The sequence below is a fragment of the Amblyomma americanum genome, chromosome 7 (assembly GCF_052857255.1).
Source record: "Amblyomma americanum isolate KBUSLIRL-KWMA chromosome 7, ASM5285725v1, whole genome shotgun sequence".
Classification (NCBI taxonomy): Eukaryota; Metazoa; Arthropoda; class Arachnida; order Ixodida; family Ixodidae; genus Amblyomma; species Amblyomma americanum.
Genome location: NC_135503.1, coordinates 98,552,548 through 98,563,355, shown reverse-complemented (window position 1 = coordinate 98,563,355; position 10,808 = coordinate 98,552,548).

Genomic DNA, 10,808 nt, shown 5'->3' with positions numbered 1-10,808 from the left:
GGAACAGTTTTATAGTCGGTTACCTGAGAACGTGCGGTACTGGGTCTTGGATAGGCCAGACGTTAGTACAGTGGCTAAAGCCGCCGAGCTAGCCGAGGAGTTTGTGACGCGTCGGGCTCGCGGAGCTAAGGACGGTCAAAAGGGTGAATTTGGCTCCAAGTCTGAGAGGCCGAAGTTCACACCCATGAGAGCAAGGGGGGACACGCGTAGTGCGGATGCGAGTGAAAGCAGTCCGACGGAACGTAAGGAGACGGCGGCAGCCGAAGCCGAACGCAGAAAGCGGTTCGAGGCGAGGCAAGCGCGCGTGTGTTATACGTGCCAGAAGCCGGGTCACTTTTCGGCGCAGTGTCCAGAAACAAAAACAAAAGTCGTGTTTTTGTCATTATGCAGCACTGACGAGAACATGAAGCTTCTCGAGCCCTACATGCGAGACTTCCTCGTGAACGGGAAAGAGTGCCGAGTGCTTCGTGATTCCGCAGCTACAATGGATGTAGTTCACCCCTCTTACGTAGAACCCGATATGTTCACGGGCGAGTGCGCATGGATCAAGCAAGCAGTGGAAGCTCACAGCGTGTGTGTGCCCGTAGCAAAAGTGCTTATTGAAGGACCTTTCGGAGCACTTGAGACGGAGGCCGTAGTGTCATCTATGCTGCCCCCCCAGTACCCGTACCTATTTTCGAACAGGTCCGATCACCTCCTTCGCGAGAAGGGGCTTTTGTTTGGTGAGGCTAGCGTTCAGGCCTTAACCAGACCGAGAGTTCGGGAGCTCGCTGCAAAGGCGGTAGTTGCGGGGCCGACGTTGTCGAACAATAAAAAAGGGTCGGAGGCGCAGCAAGCTGATATTCCGAGCACGTCAGAACTGGATAAAATTGAGCCTGTAGCGTTGAAGGCACCAGGTACTGGAGAGGAAATGCCCGACACGGGCAAGTTAGAAGAGCTTCCGGTCGAGCTTCCGGGACTAGGCTCAGTGACGAACAGGGAAGACACTGATCAGGTCATTAGTGACTTAATCATTAAAGCACCGCTGTCGGCTGAGCAGAAAACCGAACTACACCAACTCTTACAAGAGTTTCAAGGTCAGTTCTCTGAGAGGCCTGGCAGGACTTCTGTCCTTACTCATGATATAGAACTTACCTCCCCAGAGCCAGTACGATCCAAGGCGTACCGGGTGTCACCCCGCCAGCGCGATATTATGGAGGCTGAGGTAAAGAAAATGCTACAGCTCGGTGTTATTGAGGCGGGTGAGAGTGATTATACCTCCCCTTTGATTTTAGTTGAGGTACCGGGCAAGGAACCTCGTCCTTGCGTCGACTACCGCAGGCTTAATTCCATCACTAAGGATCAAATTTATCCGATCCCTAACATCGAGGAGCGCCTTGAGAAAGTTAGTAGCGCTCAGTTTATTTCCACCCTAGATCTTGTCAGGGGTTATTGGCAGGTTCCACTTACAGAAGAGGCTAGTAGGTATGCGGCGTTCATTTCACCAATGGGAACATTCCGTCCTAAAGTTTTGAGTTTTGGTTTGAAGAACGCGCCATACTGCTTTTCAAGCCTCATGGACAAAGTGTTGCGGGGACAGGAAGAATTCGCTTTACCGTATTTAGACGACGTAGCGATATTCTCCGCATCCTGGTCTGAGCATATGGCACACTTGCGGGCAGTGCTAACCCGCCTGCGCGAAGCGGGCTTGACAGTCAAGGCTCCCAAGTGCCAATTAGCACAGGCCGAGGTTGTCTACCTCGGTCACGTGATTGGACAGGGTCGTCGCCGCCCCTCTGAAATAAAGGTGGCCGCTGTGCGAGACTTCCCGCAACCGCGCACGAAGACCGATATTCGGTCGTTCTTAGGTGTAGCCGGCTACTATCGGAGGTACATCCCCAGGTACTCCGATATCGCGGCTCCCCTGACGGATGCTCTAAGAAAAACAGAGCCCCAAACAGTCGTCTGGGGCGAGACAAAGGAAAGAGCTTTTAGCGCCCTAAAGAGCGCCCTAACAAGCCAGCCTGTGCTACGATCGCCAGACTACACAAAAGGGTTCGTTGTTCAGTGCGATGCTAGTGAGCGAGGCATGGGCGTTGTACTGTGCCAAAGGGACAATGGAGAAGTGGAACACCCCGTCCTGTATGCTAGTCGTAAGCTGACCTGTCGTGAGCAGGCGTACAGCGCCACCGAGAAAGAGTGTGCGTGTCTCGTGTGGGCCGTTCAGAAATTGTCATGCTACCTAGCCGGCTCGAGGTTTATCATTGAGACGGATCACTGCCCTCTCCAATGGCTGCAGACCATATCTCCCAAAAATGGCCGCCTCCTGCGCTGGAGCCTCGCTTTGCAACAATATTCCTTTGAGGTGCGTTACAAAAAGGGGAGTCTCAACGGTAACGCCGATGGCTTAAGTCGAAGCCCCTAACGTAGGAATCCGCCTCAAAGTTGTTGGTTACTGATGTTTTCTTCCTGAGGCAGGATTTTTAACATATTGCTTTTGTTTAGTGTTTCAAAGTGATTATGTGCTTTCTAGTGCAATTTTCCAATTTGTGGACGCATTCTGAGTGCTGCTTGACTACTGTAAGGAAGTAGGCAGTAGTATAAAAGGGGAAAGAGCCTGGCAGAGCTTAGTGAGGGTTGTCTCGTGCTTGCTGACTGAGCGGTTGCGTTTCGGCGTAGTTCTAACGCTTGCTGGGAACGAGCACAAAAATGGCAACTCTCCCGAAGTGACTTTGCAGTGTCCTGTGTGATCCTGAACATGAGAACGAGGCCTTCTCTGTGCGCTGCGCTCAAGCAACGTCGAGGGACGACCGGTTTCGATTATGAGCATCATCGAGCGACATCCCTCTGGACAGCGGATGCATTCCCCTGACCATCGGGATCTCCTTCTCCCGGCGGGGCGGTCTGTTACGTCTCGCCTACGACGCGCGGTATAGCCGGCGCGGATGCAACGGACGCCGCGGCTTCGTTCAAAGTGGCGGTCATTTTGGGCCCGTTCATCGCTGCCGCAACGCCTCCCGCCAAGCGCGTCCAGGCAGGTTTCAGTGCCACGTGTCGTCGTGCGTGTGTGTGTGTGTGTGCATGTTGGTGCTCACGCTTGTCAAAGCGCGGCAGCCGGGGAGCGGCGGGGAGAGGAGCTCCCCAACTGGGAGGCGAGGAGGTCTGACCGGCGCCGGCCCGGCGGACGCGTCTCTCCACGTCTCGACTTGTCCGTGCGTCGCCGTCTAGTGCGACTCATCTCGAGCGATTCCTTCTTGCCCTCGACTCCGAGGGTATATAAGGGAGCTGCCCCGGACGCCAACGAGAGACTCCGATTTCTTCCTTCGAGTAACGTGGTCGCCCTGACCGGCTGCTCTTTTGCGATGCCAGAATAAACAAGTTGTTCTGTTGCCAGTCGACTCATCCTTTGCCGGGACCTTCGGATGTTTCCAGCTTTGCCCCAGGCCGCCAGGCCAACGCTACCCTTGGGGCTTGCAACCCAAATGCAACAGTCCTCGTCGAACTTGGGGTCATCTCAAAGACATCGCTTTGTTCGTCAAGCAGTGGCAGTTTGCTGCGCACTGACTTTAAAGGCTACGAACATCTGTGCACTTAATTCAACACAAGAGCGTTAGCAGGAAAGGAAGATATAGGGATATATATTTGCAAGAAAAGCAGAGAGGTCGACCTGAAGGCCCGTCATCTTGCCTTCTGCTCTAAAGTGGCGAAGGGTATAGGACAAGAAAAAGCATTATGATGATGGAAATACAAGAGAGAGGGAATAATACCCAAACACAACGGGTGAGCATATAGTGATGACAACGTTAGCAAGACCGATAAAAGAGGTTAACAACAGTGATGCTGAAATTGACGGTGTGGTAAGCGTTTTAATTAAAATCAGTTTCAATTTTGGATGTCAACATTATCATTTTTTCCTTGTCTGCATCGTGCTTGCTGCTTGTTGTTTGCCGTGTGGGATTCGTTTTGGAAGTGCGAGCTGAATATAATTCCTTGCAAAAAAAGAGAGCGCTAGCGGCCCTTAACTTGAATTTTCAAATTGAACGAAGGTGTCATAGCTTCTTACTTAGGAAGCTGCATTTCGAAGGGAACTGTTAGCTAAGGTAGCGCATTTATGCGAACGGGCCCGCGGCACAGTAACCACGCCTATAGTTAACATTGGTATTCCGTGCAGATGATACACTTATAGAAAATGCTCGACACAGGTGCTTCTAGTATGACGCTGTGGAAATCACTTATAAGCAGCTGTGGTTAAGTTTTTGTATGTGCAATCTCAATCTCTCTTGTTGATTTGAATTGAAGAGGGCATTTTCCGCTGATTTCACCAAACCGCGATTCATCTATGTGGTTCGGTTCTATTAGAGCAAGCACTTTCGGTTTTTCCTCGAATTACGCGTCTTTGACGCGTATGAGCGCCGTTGACAGTAGTTCTGATATCGCTTCTGGTGACGTAGTGCTGATAAAAGTTAACATCAGTACAGGCCCACTTTACAATTCACTTTGCGAACACTAACTGAACCCAATTTGCTGGCCTCGGTCCTGGTAAAAAAAAGTTGAAACTCCGCATCAATTACCCGGACAGCTCACTGCAATGTTGTTACACTGTAGTTATTGCCCTGCTTCGCTCTCTGCAAAGTTATCTTCACGCGTACCGTCTATTGTCTTTGCCTTCTGGAAACAGTTTTCTGGGCCAATGCAGCACTTTTGCATGCCCGCACACAGCAAACAATCTGCTCAATTGGTTTTTTCACTGATCATTGCAGTGTTCGCAAAAAAAAAATTCTTTTTCTTCAGTACTGTTTTCGCGATTGAGGGCGTTCTACAGTACAAACACAGCTATGTGTGTCCGGTCTTATTTCGTATGGCGCACTAAAGTGCCAGAAAGACAGCTCCTCAAAACAAAATCAATCAGACATAGAGCTCTCTACAAAAAATAAACAACCGGAAGGCTTCATCGATATTTCTGAACTAGTGGAAACCTTATGGTAGCGCAAGTGAAGCGTTAGGAGCTTTTTCAAAACGCTGAGCGCCAGCGCACATTTCTCTAACTCCCAATACCAGTGCTTGAAGTTAGTTGACTAAGATTTAGTTTTGAAAGGCGCGCACGAGTGTAATGTCTGCTGAAGATTGCGAAACCGCAGTAATAGTTGTTTATACACGCCTTTTGGCAAACATTTGGGACCCTGCGATATCTTTGTCACTCGAATTCTTAGTTTCTAGAAAACATACACTGCATATCTATCTTCTAAACCAACATGGCAAGCTACGAGACAGGTCGCAGTAGAGGCCTGCCGCAAACGTCACAACCAAGCGACGTTCTCTTGGGAGCACTGTTTTTTTTTTTAAACAAAAGGGTATCGTGACATTTTCATGGTGTGGCCGCTGCCGGGTTCGGAGCACCGGACTTGTGGGGAGCAGCTGAAAGCCATAACGACTAAACGATCGCAGTAGGTGCTTGTAAAAAATAATGTTTTGAGACTGTTTCAGGTGAATAAAGTTAACTGTAGTTTTCTTGCTCGTGTCGTGCTCTTCACAACAACCGCCATTCTTGTTTCTTCTTTTTTTGTGTCGCATGATGGTTTTCGCAGTATTCAATATATAGAATGAGAAATCGCGCATGTTCTGTGAGGTTCATACACAAATTCATTCTAACGTGTATCACATCTGGATAACATCTGCACAAAGCAGGCCAACGTATTGTTTAAAATAATCCTTACCCACAACCTGACGCAAATAGTTCCAGAACCAACCCGTAAAGTCGGTTCCACGAATTCGTTCTTAGATTTGCAGTTCGTCCCTCGCGAAAAATTTTAGTTTCTGTGGAACAAGGCCTGTCTGACCATCACTTGGTTAGTGCTTCATTTCCCCTAGTACGGCAAGCAAAAAAGGAACACTCATCGCCGCGTTACCGTTAAAGATTATTTGCGTGCCACTGACGCATCGGTCATTGAACATCTGGAAACCTGCTTTGTTGATTTCCATGATGCCGACGTCTGCGCACTCTGGGACAGATTTAAAAAGATCTGTTTGTATTGTATCAAAACAATTGTACCAAGCAGGCACAAAAATGAAAGAAAGGTAACCCCGTGGATGACACGCAATATAATTCAAATGAGGCGAAGGGTAAAACGGCACATGAGGAAACGCGCAGATCCTGAAGCACTCAAGGAATTGCTGGAGAATCTGGCACGTGCCTTACGTGATTCAAAAAATTGTTTCTTCAACACATCCCTTCAAAACTTTATAAAAACCGAGCCAAGTAAGTTTTGGAATTATATTAGTGAAAAGAAAAGAAAGCACTCACACAAATTTTAGTGAACAACACTGCGCTATGTGAACCAGTGGCTATTGCTGAGCATTTTAATAGTTATTTTCAAAGTGTATTTCCTGCCCCGAGCACATGTACCGTCAGCAGCCGAGTGTATTATCCCGCCGAACTGAATTTTATTTCTTACTATGGTGTGTTTTCTATGTTACTGAACCTAAAATCAAAAACGCATGTGGTACTGACAACATTCCAAACGCATTTCTGCGACGCTATGCCGAAGCTCTGGCTAAATTCCTTTTGATAATTTTTTGCGCTTCAATGGCAGCAGGTAAAATGCCTGATGACTTGAGGACAGCCCGAATTGTTCCCGTTTTTAAAAAAGGAGACAGTCTTCTTTTGCAGAACTACCGTGCCATAACACTGACGTCCCCGTGCTGTAGGCTTTTGGAACATAGAGTAGCACACTCTAGGAACGAATTTTTAGAAAAAATCTCGTGCTAACTGGCTTCCAGCACGGGTTCAGAAAAGGATTCTCGACGGTAACACAACCAATTACAGTAATAAATTCCTCTGCTTCCTGCATAGATAACAAAGACCAAATCGATGCAATATTTTTTTTTTATTTTAGCAAGGCATTTGATAAAGTTCCTCATGATAAACTAATCTATAAAATGAAAGAAATTGGCATTCCTGATATTTTAGTAACATGGATTACTGCATACTTAAAAGACCGTAAACAGTTTGTTGAAGTGGGTGGACAACGTTCGGGCTCTCTTCCAGTTTCATCCGGTGTTCCTCGGGGAAGTGTTTTGGGCCCTCTGCTTTTACTCTTGTATGTATATGATATTGTTGAAGTTGTAAACCCGCCAGTGCAGATTCGATTGTTTGCTGATGATTGCATTCTCTACCGAGAAGTTACAAATAAGGAGGATCAGAGTGACCTGGACAATGCTTTGAAAAACGTTTTCGACTGGTGCGACCGATGGGGCATGATTCGGAATGCTGATAAAAGTGTTTACATGCCTATAACCTTAAAACTATGCGACATAGCTACACATATAAAGTAGGCTCTTTTTCTCTTCAACAAGTATCCAACTACAAATACCTAGGGGTAACCATAAGTAGCAATCTATCGCGGAACTAGAATATAAACAATATCTGTCCTGCTGCGTTTCGAAAATTGTGCTGCTTAAGACATAAACTAAAGAATTCCCCTTCTAACATTAAGCTACTTTGTTATTCTTCAATAATTAGACCTAAACTTGACTATGCTTGCATAGCGTGGGACCCGTATACTAAAACTAACGTAAAAAATCTAAAGAATACAGAGAAGAGCTGTCAGGTTTGTTTTTTTTAATAAATATGCAAGGACTGACTCCCCAACTACTTTAATGGAGGTTCATAAAATTGAACCACTTGAAAATTGTACAGTAAAGCTTAGGTTATAATTTATTTCTCTCTTATTACAAAACAAACTTGGTTTAGATCCCTCATCATTCTTAACGCCGGCACCAACCACACAAACTCGTCAACACCGTCCCAGGTCTCTAGCCTCTATATTCGCTACAAGAGATACAAGTTTTCGTTTTTTCCACGCACAATAACACATTGGAATAAGCTATTTAAACCATTGTCCCATGAGTTTTAACAAATTATTGCTATATTGTGTTCTTTTTTTTTTGAAGTGTTGCGTTTCTTTTGTAGTTTGATTGACTTGTTCGCCCACCCTGTTTGGACTCTGTGTCCGCAGTATTTTGTAAATAATTATAAATAATAAAAATGTATTTTTCCTTTGACGACTTCGCTCTTAGCGCAGCTTCACTTCGGATCCCGCCTAAATCTGTGCTTGGAATGGCTGTCCCTTTCATCTCAAAGAAATTGCTGCTGTGCAGCGTTGTTTTTTTCTTGGACTGGTATTTACCAGTAAAGTCTGACAACCACTTTGCGCGGTACCATTGCAAAAAATACCAGGATGCTCCTGAAAGCATTTTTATATGGGGACAAAGCGGCATTCCGGTGCCCCATTCGGCTTTCTCGCTTCGACTCCGCTCTATATGCGGTGCCGACACGATATTTACCTTCGGTCCTTCAATTCCGCCGACTATATGAAAGCCTGAAAGAAATAAATAAGCAAATGTAAGCATAGAGATTGAGTAGGAAGTGCTCGCGAAGAATATCGGCCCCAAAAACGATCAAAGGCTTCCCTTCAAATGCGCTTCCCTCACTATGTTTTATGCAGCCCGCCTAGACGCGTCTGTTTACCGGAATAAAGTCTGAGAGCCCAATATCATATCCTTGGAAATCTCTCCCTTCGCAACGGAAAATGCGCGAGTCCATATTGCAAGCCCGTATCTGGCTTATAATACTGCGCAGTGTAAATATTTGAGGGGTAGACCCATCCAAGCAGCTAACTTCGCTGAAAAAAAAAATATTTGTAGAAAGGGACAAATAAACGCACGTTGACGCCACCGTAGACCCGGGAGGCTAGTGCTTGCTTTAGGCATTGTTCGCAGTCCGAATTCTTCTCAAAGCAGCAGTGTCTTGAACTCGGAGCTTAAATTCGAAGAACGAAACAATTCAGCGCGGAATACTGACTTTCATACTGTATGTCAGGGGGCGAACGCCGATGGCGCGACTCCATTCGAAAACCGTGAAAGGGTTCCCACTGCGATCGATTACCTTGGAGCAAGAGCCGTAGCATCGAACGGGCGGTCGAAAACTCTGTCATCTTAGTACTGTTCGAAGGTCGGGATGGCGGAACCTGGTTTCGGGGAGAGGATCTCAGTCGAGCTCTGTTAGGTTATCCTCTTTTGGACAGTCGCAGACCCCGGCAAACGTTCTCTATTGGTACGGAAGTACGCCTGGAGGCCGAGAGCCACACTATCGGTCCAAATTTGAGTGCTCGCGCTCTACGCAGGCCTGCAAAGGAGCTCAAAGGGATCAGAAATACAGAAAATTTCCGCTGTCAACATTCTTTCCTAATTTTCATAACCTCATCTCTATATCCAATATCCCGTTTCACATCCCTCCCTACTACATCTCAGCGGAGATCAAAGGAGTCTCACCGTGGCCCCTGCTTCGTCTGTGGTTCGCTTCACTAGCTCTCCGTCTACCTTTATTTTATTATTTCCAGTATCGGATACCCAAACTCACAATTGCCCTTGAGCCTCCTCTAGTATGTTACAATTGGATCAAGCCTGTTCTAAAAAAGTGGTGCAGGCAAGAGCTCTGAGTTTTCATTCTTTTACTTTGCCCCACTCTGTTTGTTTGTCAAACTCTATATCTACAAACACCCCCCGAAAACATGGAAGGGGCCTCCGCGGTGGCTGAGTGGTTATGGCACTCGGATACTGACCTGAGAGACGAGGGGTTGATCCCCGCACCGGCGGTCGAATTTCGATGGAGGCGAAATTCTAGAGGTCCGTGTACTGTTTGATGTCAGTGGACCTCAATGAACCCAAGGTGGTCGACATTTCCGCAGCACTTAACTAGGCGTCCCTCATAGCCTGAGTCGCTTTGCGACGTTAAACCGCCATAAACCATGAACCGTAAACAAAACACGGAAATCTCCCAAGTACAACACAGCAGCTGATGAGTGCTACAATGAGAATTCATTTTGCTTCTGTGGGTACGTATCGGTTTAAGTTAATTAAATATTTGAACGGCTTGTTTTTATCTCACTTCATAATAATAAAAATATTAGATTGTTGCGCACAAACGCCTGTTCAATGCCGAAGTAAGCAATAACCTGCACGCACGCTTTTCATATTGTTACGGTGTTGGTGACAAGACAGGGACCCGGCAAGAGAGGGCTCGGCAGCACGCCCTTCAGTGGGAGAAACGGCGAACTACAAATTCCTTCAATCCGCGCGCCAGCAGCGCCAACGTCTTTTTTGCTTTATCGCCACCTGGCAATATCCAGCTGGGGCTTGTGATATCTGCTAGTTTCTTGACCGAGCCGAGGAACAGAAGGTTTATATTTCAATTTAAACGCGACTAAGTGTCCGGTCTTTCTTGTTCTTCCGTGCTTCAACGAGGTATGGAAGGAATAAACCAAGGGCTCTTCATCTGCGAAGAATGTCCAGAACACCCGACAATAAGAAGCAAGTGTTTTGCTCGAAAAGATAGCAGTAGAGTCGGAGAGAAAGTGCAGCAAAGCTATAAGCTGATCCCTGTTTCAAGCGATCATGCTTTTGGCTGCAGCCGTTGCATTTCTCAGCAGCTTACCACAGTTACGGATGCTGCGTTCTAAGCGAGCGAATCTTTAGGACGCACCGTCATTGCCAATATTAACCGGGAATAGGTGATTTGTTTCTTGGCCACGCAGGGAAGCACTTCCGACAGCCTTAAGCTCTGTATCTGTGCTAGGTAAGGTGAGCCCTTGTCTTCACTCTTTTTTTTTTTTGGTTCAGATACAACTATTTCTTAATTATCGGTTCCTTTGTCTTTTGTTTCTGTACGGGGATTTTGTTGATTGAGAGACGCCAGCGGTAAATTTAGAGCCGCAGTTACTTATATTGCGCACTTCCTTTCTCTTATGCTGCACAGTGTCCAATCTTGAACA